The sequence below is a fragment of the Schistocerca cancellata genome, chromosome 1 (assembly GCF_023864275.1).
Source record: "Schistocerca cancellata isolate TAMUIC-IGC-003103 chromosome 1, iqSchCanc2.1, whole genome shotgun sequence".
NCBI lineage: Eukaryota > Metazoa > Arthropoda > Insecta > Orthoptera > Acrididae > Schistocerca > Schistocerca cancellata.
This window is the reverse complement of record NC_064626.1, coordinates 465,274,412-465,287,729: the sequence shown is the minus strand read 5'-3', so window position 1 is coordinate 465,287,729 and position 13,318 is coordinate 465,274,412.

Here is a 13,318-nt window from a genome sequence, read left to right as displayed (position 1 = left end):
ATAAGTTTCCATTTTTCTCATGTTGCCAAGTGCTAGCAGCTGAAGTAAGCACCAGCAAAATATCAGAGATAAAATTAGGATATTTTGGAGAGAACAACGAAAACGAATGACAGCGGTGCCCGCAAATCCCCAGTGGGAACCACACACCGCAGGCCACTGTAATTAAATACGCGGCCAAAATACGCGTTAAACGCGAGGGGTGCTAAAGACCCCGCTGAGCTCGCCTCCACTTAACGAGAGCCAGCGAGGATGTTATCCAGCGGGCCCTGTTGGGCAAAGAAGGCTGCACGCTGCGCCCCTCGCGGCGCGGGCGAAGGGGTGGGGGGGTGCAAATTGAAACACAGCTCGACTGGCGCTGGGCTGCCGCCACGAAGCGACGGCATAATTACGTGTTGCGGGCAAGCCATTGTAGCGCGAGCTTAATTGCCGCCTACAGCGCCGATGCCATGTCTCTGCTGCGCATGCGCACCGACTGTGGCACTTCATTAGCACGTGTCGCTAGCTCTGCTCGGCGGGTGGCCTGCATTCAGGTGCCAGCGAAGTCGCTGCAGTGACGCCCTGTGGCTTAGTGGGATAGCTGTCTTAACGTAATCCATTGTTTGTGTCGTATCATACTGATCAACGCTTACGTGCGCGGGCGTGTTGTCAGCCTTCATCACACAGACGATAGATATCCTTACTGTGCTTTGGAGATAATTACGAATACATTCCATTCGAATTAGGATTAATGAAGTTGCAGGCTTGATATACCAGGGATTTGACAAAGTGGTATGAATTTGACACTGTGAAACTGAGCACACTATCTGCTTGAAAACTCATCTTCATTCCCAGGCGTTTTCATCCCATTTTATTGATTTGTAACAGTTGACAGGTTTCGATTTTATCGAGTCATCATAAAAACCAATTTCTTCTTGCGAAAGTAACACGTCAGGACGTCATCTAACGCTCATCATGTTTAATTAACATCACGACTTGTTAGTCTCGTAACAAGGTTCTGGTTCTGAAGATCACTCATTAGAGTCCGAACATGTTAGCTGTCATACATTCACAACATGCGATCAAGACTTTTGTGAATAAAAGAGTGATACCAATTCTCTCCAATAACCATTTCATCTGTGGCAATTCTTTTCCATCTAATCTGTAACTCACTCACATTGTCTCTACCTCTTTGGAAATCTTAAGAGCAATTATTTGATCATTGTGCCACTGGGTTGATCTGTTATATTATTGTACGGTACCTAAAAGTTTTACAACAGTGACAAGTTTCGATGGCCGCTTATTTTTTATTTCTGTGGCGACTTGTGTAAATCAATTTGAAGTGTCTGGTGCAACTATCTGAAATTTATCGACATCTCGGGGATTTTTTTGTTTGGGTCACACATGTACTAACTTATGCTAAGAACCACACACACACACACTTGCCCGGGGGAGGACTCGAACCTCCGGCGGGAGGAGACATAATTCATTGATGGCATGTTAATAGTCGTGATAGAAGTGTGTAAAAAAATGGAAAAACAATACAAGTGAAGAGACTGGTTACTGAAAATGACAGGTAGAATTGCAGGACCTACTGAAAAGAATCGTTTACTTGTTCGTCTGACAATGCGCGAAACAAATACGGTAGGAAAGCCGAGCAACAGAAATGACTAGGGTCAAACTCTGTACGACGCTTTTCCAGTGAGTGTCATTCTGGGAGGTCAGCAAAACATCCACTTACAACTGCCGTACCTTATTTGTGGAATACTTACTGAAACTCATACCACCATCATCTGTTATAGTCCACGGATGTTCTGGAACATTTTCATGGTCGTTCCCATGTATCGTTGTTTGTGCTGGACTTTATTGTCTTTGTTTCGTTGTTTAGTGAAAGTTAATTATTTCTTCTAACGTGACACCTAATTCAAATATAACTACAGTACCATGTGGTATCCTTTTCAAACATTGAAATTGCAATGAAATCCAGACCTTTAACTGCTTACAGGCGTAGATAAATATCAACGGGGACAATTGAAAATGGGTGGCTGACCGGAGCTCGAATCCGGAATTTCCTACTTACACGGCAAACGCTCTATCCGTCTGAGTCACCGAGGACACAGAGGATAGTGCGACTGCACGGACTTATCTCTGTCACGCTCTCTCTGTGACCCCCATTTTCAACTTACTGCATTTGTAGTGACCCTGCCCACTATATTCATTACTCGCGGCAGTCAATCTACCGATTCCCGTAAGAGTTCTGGCAATGTGAGTGCATCTGCGCTGAAGAAGATCATTGGCAGGTAAGTCTTATCTATATGAAGATGGTATCTGTTCTTTCGGACACGTATATTATTAATATTGAACAGAATTGAAATTCAGCTTGCTAATTTGCATTATGAAAGGCAAAATCATGAGGACAACACTTCCGACTTTATGCTTGGTACTAGAAGCAAGAGGTAAATATGATCAACACTCTTTCATAGGAAGTGTACAGCGTAGAAGAAAAGAGTGCGACAAGTTAAAGTAGTGCAACATGTTTAAAATCCTCAAAAAGAAATTATACTCTAGAGAGAAAGACAGGTAGGTAACATACGATAGGAACAAGAAACAAAAGGAAAAATATAAAAGTAAAACCAAGACTGAATTTCCCGGATAAAAAATGGCGTAAGAAAGGTATGCATTCAGGTATTCAATCTTCACTTTTTACTGTTTAACCAGTATACCGACTAAACAACTAAGGAAATACAAGAAAGACACAGAAGTAGGAATAAAATTCTAGCAAAAAAAATACAAGTCAAGAAATTGGTTCGTGACAATGACAGGTAGAATTGCAGCACTTACTGAAAAGAATTGTCTTCTTGTGCGTCTGACAGTGCGCGAAAGAAATACGGAAGGAAAGCCGAGCAATAGAAATGACTAGGGTCAAACTTAACACGAAAGTTAGAGACTAGGTGGGGGGAATAGTGTGCCAGACAAAACAAAGCTTCTAATAAACAGACTGTCACAGGAAAAAAGAGCTTTACTCGGCAAAATAATGCGAATATGAAAATATATCTTCACCAGTGGTAAAAGATCTGGCTGAAAAGTGTGGCACAAGCTGTATCATTCTACCTCCCGTAAGACAAATGTTCCCAAAAATTTTGCATTTGAACATATTCGCGTTTTTATATCATGCAACTCACTTCAGACTCCCAAATCCTACAGAAACTGCAACTCACTGCCTCCCACTAGCCAGGCTCTATAAGTCGCTCATATCCACCCACTCCCAGTAGCCTTTCCTGAGTCATTCAGCCCAACTCTTTGTCACTGTCTTTTTGTGTCTCTCTGTTATTTTTTCCTGTGTCACAATCACAGTACCCTTCGTTCTATCCTACTACTACAGTCTCCTTTCACTGTCATTGTCTCCTTCTTGCTCTCTCTTACTGCTAATATCACACACCTCCCTTTCTACTGCTGCTGTCTCTTTTCACTAGCACTGTCCCTTCTTACTCTGTGTTATTGTCATATACTCGGTCTCTCATTGTCACGTGGTCTCACCGACTTCCACTTTTTCTTTATCTTTATCCGTCCTCCTGCAACTGGCTGCCACTGCGTATCTCTTTTTCTCTCACAATGTCATTGGCTCCTTCACTCTTTCCATAACACAACCATTATCTATTGTCTTCCAGTATTTATTACATTCCATCTCTTTGCCGCTGCCGCTGTTTTCTTCTCTCCCAGCATAAACAGGTGCAAATGTGTTCGCATGCCAAACATATTGGGAAAATTTTTAAAGGTGCCGAGGAAGACAGAATGATGCATCTGGTACCCTACTTTGCATTCAGAGACTCTTAAATTAACAGGAGCAGTTTCGCATGTTTAGTGCTTCTATAGGAGCATGTTTCCACTGATTTACCTTTTATCTTCCCTTCAACAGGGCATGTAATTCATTTGAAAAGAAATGTATTGGTCAATAAAATTTAGATAGTTTACGTATGTGAAACTGAAATAACACAAAACTAATTTTACACCTCAGACCGGATTTATGTGCTTCAGTACTATACCACGGCATTCCCTGGTGATAACGCAGACACTTCGCCGCATATGTCACCGTACTACGTTACTTTACGAAACCACGTTGTCGCCTCACACCGGATTTTACATGTGTGTTTTACGTGTAGAAGTAGGGTAAATTTGAACCTCTGCATCCCGGAAATGGATAAAGATACGAAAACAATTTTCGAGATTGTTTGAGACCGGGGTCTTAGGAATATATCGTAGACATTACAACCATTTTCTGTGTCTAATCGTACCGGATTCCGCGGCTGTATTTTGGTACCCAAAAAACAGGTTTTCGGGGTATTTCTCGGTAACGAATAATGATTTTTGAAAATGGGGAGATAACTGTTCTAGATAAATGCCTAGAGAATATACCATTAAAATCTGAGCTAATTGACGAAGTTATTTTTTATTTGGATTTCGCCTCATACCGGATTTTAGCTTTAAAGCTTTGTATCTTCGAAAACGATAAAGATATCAAGAAAATTTTGAAAGATGTTCGTAGTCGAGATCTTAGGAATATATCGCAAAAATTTCAGCCATTTTCTGTGCATAGCAGTCTTGGAAACCTCAGCTGAGCTTTGGCCCGCTGTCGACGGAGAAAATATAGTAAAAAGAACCTTTTTTGATGTTTTTTAAGGAGTCTCCCATGGACTAATGGTGCCTCCATAGGGTCCATCAGGCCCGCATACAATGCAAAAGAATCAACCGATTTTCTCCTTTTGACTAAGCAGGAGGAAGTCTGTAATATTCATACATTGACCCTGTACGGTTGGACAGTGACGCTAAGTCGATCCTTCTGTTGGGAACACAGACAGTCCCTAGCCCAAAGAATATTCAAAAGATTTGATACTACCTAACCTACTTCGTTACAACCAGTAGAACCCGTTTTCAAGCACGGCGTTATGGAACTTGTTAGGTATGGATGCTGTCGCGTGCATACCGACTTCATAATTGCAAACGAGGATCATAAGTTTATAATCAAACGTTTGTATTTTTACTCTGTCATTCCCTTCAGTTTGCGTGCGACCTTTTGAATCAGCCGGTTTTCCGCTATGTGCTGGTTGAAACCATTTACCTTTGCCATTTTCCACTATATCTACATCCACATCTACATAGGTACTCCGCAAGGCGCCGTACGGTGCGTGGCTGGAGGTACCCTGTACCACTACTAGTCATTTAGTTTCCTGGTCCACTCGTAAGTAGGGCGAGGGAAGAGCGACTGACTATATGCTTCCGTATGAGCCCTAATTTCCCGTACCTTATCTTCGTGGTCCTTAAGCGCAATGTATGCTGGAGGCAGTAGAATCGTTCGGCAGTCAGATTCAGATGTCAGTTCTCTAAATATTCTCGACAGTGATTCTGGAAAACAACGTCGCCTTGCCTCCAGATATTACCATTTGAGTTCCCGAAGCATCTCCGTAACACGTACGTGTTGTTCAAACCTACCGGTGATAAATCTAGCAGCCCGCCTCTGAATTTCTTCGATGTCTTCCTTAAGTCCGACCTGGTACGGATCCCAAACGCTCGGGCAGTACTCAAGAATAGGTCGCACCAGCGTCCTATATGAAATCTCCTTTACAGGTGAACCACTCTATCCTAAATTTCTCCCAATAAGCCGAAGTCCACCATTTCCCTTCCCTAGCACAGTTCTCAAATGCTCGTTCCAACTCATATCACTTTGCAACGTTACGCCCCGATTTTTAAACGACGTGACTGTGTCAAGCAGGACACTAGTAATACTGTATTCAAGCAATACAGGTTTGTTCTTCCTACTCATCCGCATTACCTTACACAGTTTCACATTTAGGGCTAGCTGCCATTCATCACACCAACTCGATATTTTGTCTAAGTCGTCTAAGTCAGTCAACTTCGACACCTTACCGTACACCACGGCATCATCAGCAAACACCCGCAGATTGCTGCCCACATAATTTATGTATACAGAGAACAACAGCGGTCCTATCACAATTCCTTGTGGCACTCCTAACGATACCCTGGTCTCCGATGAACGCTAGCCGTCGAGGAAAACATACAGGGTTCTATTACCTCAGAAGTCTCCGAGTCACTCACAAATTTGTGAACTTATTCCCTATGCTTGTGCCTATGTTAAAAGCCTATAATGTGGCACCGTGTCAAATGTTTTCCGGATATCTAGAAATATGGAATCTGCCTGTTGCCTTCATCCCTAGTTCGCAGTATATCACACGAGAAAAGTGCAAGCTCAGTTCGCACGAGCGATGCCTTCTAAAACCATGCTGATTTGCGGACATAAGATTCTCAGTCCCAAGAAATTTTATTACATTCGAACTGAGAATATGTTCAAGGGTTCTGCAGCAAACAGAAGTTAGAGATATTGGTTTGTAATTCTGTGGATCTGTTCTTTTACCTTCTTATATACTGGAATCACTTGTGCCTTTTTCCAGTCGCTTGAGACTTTATGCTCGGCGAGAGATTCGCGATAAATGAAGGCTAGGTAAGGGGCCAATGCCGTAGAGTAGTCTTCGTAAAATCGAACTGGGGTTCCATCAGGGCCTCGTGATTTATTTACTTTCAAATCTTTCGGTTGTTTCTCTACGCTGGGGATGCTTATTGGCATGTCGTCCATACGGTAGTCTGTCCAATGATCAAATAACTGTATGTTTGTACGATTCTCCTATGTAAACGATTTTTAAATCTGGCTTTCATTTTGCTATCTTCAACTGCCACACCAAACTGGTCAACAAGGAACTAAAAGGAAGCCTTACACCCGCTTAGTGATTTTACAATTTTGTATAACACCAGAATTTCCTCGGCTTCTCTGCAAGATCTTTTGCCAAGGCGAAGCGGTGGTAATTGTTGCACGCTTCGCGCATAGATCTTTTCACAGACGCATCTCTGTTAACCTTCACTTGTCGTAATTTGTGCGTTCGCATTTGAACCGAGAGTGGAACAGCCTCTGGTTCCTCAGCGACCGTCCAAATTTCGTTATTAATCCACTTACTAGGCACATTACTGTCCAGATAACGATTTACAATCTGCTTAAACTCTGCCCATATTTCCTCTACATCGGACTTACTGGAACTAAGTGGTGCCAATTCACTGCCTAAGTTTGGTGCTGATAATTGCTTACCTGCTCTATCTAGTAGAAACACTCTCCTAGCCTTCTTGACTCATTTATTAACTTTCGTATAATGACATCATGATCGCTAACCCCAGTTTCTATACTGACATTGTCGATAAGATCCGGCCTATTTCTAGCTACAAGGTTTAAGATATTTCCTTTGCGTGTGGTTGCCGAGCGAGCTGCCCAAGACAGTTTTTGGAAATTAGTCTGTCTGTACCACTCCACCACCGCCCCCAATGAATCCACTACCACACACGTCACGATAATGCTACCAATAGAAATATGTTCTAGGCGCTGTCCTGGCAACCGCGGATACCAATGTGTGTGTGTGTGTGTGTGTGTGTGTGTGTGTGTGTTTGTGTGTGTGTGTGTGTGTCTGTCGTGGTGTCGCGTGGTAACGCGCCTATGTCACACAAGCGCCGCCCTCAGTGCGTGGCGTCGCATTACCCGCACCTGACGGTCCTTTGTGGCGCTCCATTAACAGCCCTCCGCAGACTTTAGCGCTCAGTCGCTAACAATATCATCAAGTATGGCTCTCAGTTTCGCATTTTGGACGTCCGCAGCACTTATTTACATCTCACGTTATCAGTTGTAGGAAACTGTAAGCACAAATCCAGACTCCTGACGAGATAGCGTCTAGATTGAAATAAAGTTCGTCCCTTTTCCCATCTCCTCACTGCGCCCCTCCCTCCAGAAATTTCACTTGTGATGATATTGTAGTCATTTACACATTTAGAGCAGAAGGCTGGCTATTACGGATTAGAATTAATTTTTGTAACCAACAGTTGGTCTACCACAGATGCCCAACCGTTGAGTATTGTCAGCAGGTGCTACTTCACCTGCAAACCGCAAGTGGCCACGACGTAGGCAGACAAATGTTTTGTGTGCTGTTTGTATCTCTGATAGAGAAACGCATAAATTTGATGAGCTATTTTGTACCAATGTAATAATAGTTGAGCAATAGATGTTGCATATATGACTGGAATAATGTTTGTGTTCCTTATTGGTGTCAAAGTGCGATAAATACACTCTAAGACCAAAGAACAATAAAGATGATCCACGAAGAAATTATCCGAATGGGACGGAAATCTGTCGATGTAACTTACATGTACAGACAAACAAATTATTACAGTTCAGAAACACTAGGTGATTTATTCAAGAGAAAGTGTTTCACAAATTAGGCAAATCAATGACGTAATGGTCAAACTCTCAAAAATATGCAAGCAGTTATTTGGCTTGATATTGACTGACAGATTTACTGGATGTCATTCGAGGATGTTGTTTTGTGGTCTTCAGTCCAGAGACTGGTTTGATGCAGCTCTCCATGCTGCCCTATCATGTGCAAGCCTCTTCATCTCCGAGTAACTACTGCAACCTACATCCATCTGAATCCGCTTGGTGTATTCATCTCTTGGTCTCCCTCTACGATTTTTACCATCCACGCTTTTTTCCAATACTAAATTAGCGATCCCTTGACGACTCAGAATGTGTCTTACCAACTGATCCCTTCTTTTAGTCAGGTTCTGTCACAAAGTCGTCTTCTCTCCAATTCTATTCAATACCTCCTCATTAGTTACGTGATCTACCTATCTAATCTTCAGCATTCATCTGTAGCACCACATTTCGAAAGCTTCTATCTTTTCCTGTCGAAACTATTTATCGTCCATGTTTCACTTCCATACATGGCTACACTCCACACAAATACTTTCAGAAAAGACTTCCTGACACTTAAATCTATACTCGATGTTAACAAATTTCTCTTCTTCAGGAACGCTTTCCTTGCTATTGCAAGCCTACATTTTATATCATCTCTACCTCGACCATCATCAGTTATTTTGCTCCCCAAATAGCAAAACTCCTTTACTACTTTAAGATCACAATGTCATCGGAAAACCTCAGAGTTTTTACTTCTTCTGCATGGATTTTAATTCCTACTCCAAATTTTTCTTTTGTTTCCTTTACTGCTTGGTCATATGTACAGATTGAATAACATCGGAGATAGGCTACAACCCTGTCTTCCCTTCTTAACCATGGCTTCCCTTTTATGCACTTCTACTCTTATAACTGCAGTGTGGTTTCTGTAAAAGGCATAAATAGCCTTTCGCTGCCTGTATTATACCCCTGCCACCTTCATAATTTGAAAGATTGTCAAAAGCTTTCTCTAAGTCTACATATGCTAGAAACGTAGGTTTGCCTTTCCTTAATCTATCTTGTAAGATAAGTCGTAGGGTCAGTATTACCTCGCGTGTTCCAACATTTCTGCGGAATCCAGACTGATATTCCCCGAGGTCAGTTTCTACCTGTTTTTCCATTCGTCTCTAAAGAATTCGTCTTAGTATTTTGCAGCCATGACTTATTAAACTGATAGCTGGATAATTTTCACATCTGTCGACACCTGCTTTCTTTGGAATTGGAATTATTATATTCTTCTTGAAGTGTGAGGGTATTTCGCCTGTCTCATACATCTTGCTCACCAGATGGTAGAGATTTGTCATGGCTGGCTCTCCCAGGGCTATCAGTAGTTCTAATGGAATGTTGTCTACTCCCGGGGCCTTTCTTCGACTTAGGTCTTTCAGTGCTCTGTCAAATTCTTCACGCAGTATGACAGCTCCCATCTCATCTTCACCTACGTTCTCTTGTATTTCCATAATATTGCCCTCAAGTACATCGCCCTCAACATACTACTTCCACCTTTCTGCTTTCTCTTCTTTGCTTAAGATTGGTTTTCCTTCTGAGCTCATGATATTCATACAGCTGGTTCTCTTTTCTGCAAAGGTCTCTTTAATTTTGCTGTAGGCAGTATCTATCTTACCCCTAGTGATATGTACTTCTATTACATTTGTCCTCTAGCCATCCTTGCTTAGCCATTTCGCACTTCCCACCGATCTCATTTTGAAGACCTTTGTATTCCTTTTTGCCTGCTTCATTTACTGCATTTTTATATTTTCTCATTTCATCAATTAAATTTAATATCTCTTCTGTTACCCAAGGATTCCTACTAGCCCTCGTCTTTTTACCTGCTTGATCCTCTGCTGCCTTCACTATTCCATCTCTCAAAACTACCCAATCTTCTTCTACTGTATTTCTTTCCACTCTATTTGTCAATCGTTCCCCAATGCTCTCTCTCAAACTCTCTAAACGTCTGGCTCTTTCAGTTTACCCAGGTCCGATCTCCTCAATTTCCTACCTTTTTGCAATTTCTTAGTTTTAATCTATAGTTGATAACCAATACATTATGGTCAGGGTCCGCAACTGGCCCTGAAAACGTCTTACAATTTAAAATCTGGTTCCTAAATCTCTGTCTTACCATTAAATAATCCATCTGAAATCATCCAGTGTCTCCAGGCCCTTCCACGCATGCAGCGTTCTTGGATGATTCTTAAACCAAGTGTTGGCATTTGAGGATATCGTGCCAAATTCTGAACGACTGGCGCGTTAGATCTTCAAAATTTCAAGATAGTTAAAGGGCCTCGCCCATAACGCTCCAAACATTCTGAATTGAGGAGAGATATCGTGACCTTGGCCTAGGTAGGGTTTGGTAAGCAAAAAGACAAGCAATAGAAACTCACGCTGTTGGCGGATGGGCGTTATCTTCTTGAAATGTAAGCCCGGGGTGGCTTGCCATGAAGGGAAACAAAACGAGGCATAGTATATCGTCGACGTACCACCGTGATGTAAGGGTGATACTGATGACAACCAAAGGGTTCCTCCTATGATTTAATTAGTTCTACGTTCTAAGCGACTGATGACCTCAGAAATTAAGTGGCATAGTGATCAGAGCCATTTGAACCATTCTCCTATGAAATGAAAAACCACCGTCACATAGCTGTCGCGCTGTATGGTGGGCGACAGTCAGGTTGGTATTTCACAGCGGTCTGGGGCGTCTCCAGACACGTCTTCCTGGTCGTCGGGGCTCAGTTCGAAACGCAGTTCGAAAAGCAACTGGAATCACTCAACTGAGGAAAGTCCACTGGACCTGACGGGATACCAATTCGATTCTACAAAGAGTACGCGAAAGAACTTGCCCCCCCCCCCCCCTTCTAACAGCCGTGTACCGCAAGTCTCTAGAGGAACGGAAGGTTCCAAATGATTGGAAAAGAGCACACGTAGTCCCAGTCTTCAAGAAGGGTCGTCGAGCAGATGCGCTAAACTATAGACCTATATCTCTGACGTCGATCTGTTGTACAATTTTAGAACATGTTTTTTGCTCGAGTATCATGTCGTTTTTGGAAACCCAGAATCTACCCTGTAGGAATCAACATGGATTCCGGAAACAGCGATCGTGCGAGACCCAACTCGCTTTATTTGTTCATGAGACCCAGAAAATATTAGATACAGGCTCCCTGGTAGATGCTATTTTCCTTGACTTCCGGAAGGCGTTCGATAAAGTTCCGCACTGTCACCTGATAAACAAAGTAAGAGCCTACGGAATATCAGACCAGCTGTGTGACTGGATTGAAGAGTTTTTAGCAAACAGAACACAGCATGTTGTTATCAATGGAGAGACGTCTACAGACGTTAAAGTAACCTCTGGCGTGCCACAGGGGAGTGTTATGGGACCATTGCTTTTCACAATATATATAAATGACCTAGTAGATAGTGTCGGAAGTTCCATGCGGCTTTTCGCGGATGATGCTGTAGTATACAGAGAAGTTGCAGCATTAGAAAATTGTAGCGAAATGCAGGAAGATCTGCAGCGGATAGGCACTTGGTGCAGGGAGTGGCAACTGACCCTTAACATAGACAAATGTAATGTATTGCGAATACATAGGAAGAAGAATCCTTTATTGTATGATTATATGATAGCGGAACAAAAACTGGTAGCAGTTACTTCTGTAAAATATCTGGGAGTATGCGTGCGGAACGATTTGAAGTGGACTGATCATATAAAATTAATTGTTGGTAAGGCGGATACCAGGTTGAGATTCATTGGGAGAGTCCTTAGAAAACGTAGTCCATCAACAAAGGAGGTGGCTTACAAAACACTCGTTCGACCTATACTTGAGTATTGCTCATCAGTGTGGGATCCGTACCAGATCGGGTTTACGGAGGAGATAGAGAAGATCCAAAGAAGATCGGCGGGTTTCGTCACAGGGTTATTTGGTAATCGTGATAGCGTTACGGAGATGTTTAACAAACTCAAGTGGCAGACTCTCCAAGAGAGGCGCTCTGCATCGCGGTGTAGCTTGCTCGCCAGGTTTCGAGAGGGTGCGTTTCTGGATGAGGTATCGAATATATTGCTTCCCCCTACTTATACCTCCCGAGCAGATCACGAATGTAAAATTAGAGAGATTAGAGCGTGCACGGAGGCTTTCCCGCGAACCATACGCGACTGGAACAGGAAAGGGAGGTAATGACAGTGGCACGTAAAGTGCCCTCCGCCACACACCGTTGGGTGGCTTGCGGAGTATAAATGTAGATGTAGATGTAGAGTCACCACTGAAGGCAGTTCTACTCCAGTCAATGAGAATTTAGACCGGAGACATGTCTGGAGACCACCCAGAGAGGGGCTAGTGTCCCAACATTACCATCGCTCGCCAGTCGACCAGAGAACTAAGACTGATGGTTTGGGTTACCATTTCTTTTCACAGCAGGACCCCTTCTTTTGTCATCCACAGCATCCCTAAAGCAAAACGGCAAGTCGACGATGTTCTACGGCCTTTCATGGCAAGCCATCCTGGGTATACATTTCAGCAAGATAATTTGCACCTACAACGTTGAGAGTTTCTGATTGTCTTTGTGCTCGCCAAACCCTGCCTTACCCAGCAAGGTCGCCTTATCTCTACTCACTTCAGCGCCCTTTAATCATCGCGGGATTTTGACGATCTTACGCGCTAGTTGGGCAAAAATTAGCGTGATATCTCTCGGGGCATCCAAAAACACTACCAGTCAATGCCAAGCCGAATAACTGCTTGAATATGAGCCAGAGATGGACCAAAGCGTTATTGATCTACACAGTTTGTGAAGCTCTTTCTTTTGAATACATCAACCATTGTTTTCTGTTGGTCTGTAAATATACAGGGTGACACAATAACTGGAATATTTAAAACGAGTAGTGGCAGTCATGGGCAGGTGGCAGCACTGCGGCTTCTTGACAGTTAACGAGTAAACAGTCCGCCATTTCAGTAATCATGGATCAGTGGAACGGACAACAGCGTGCGTTAGCTATAAAAATGTTTTATAAAAACAATGACAGTT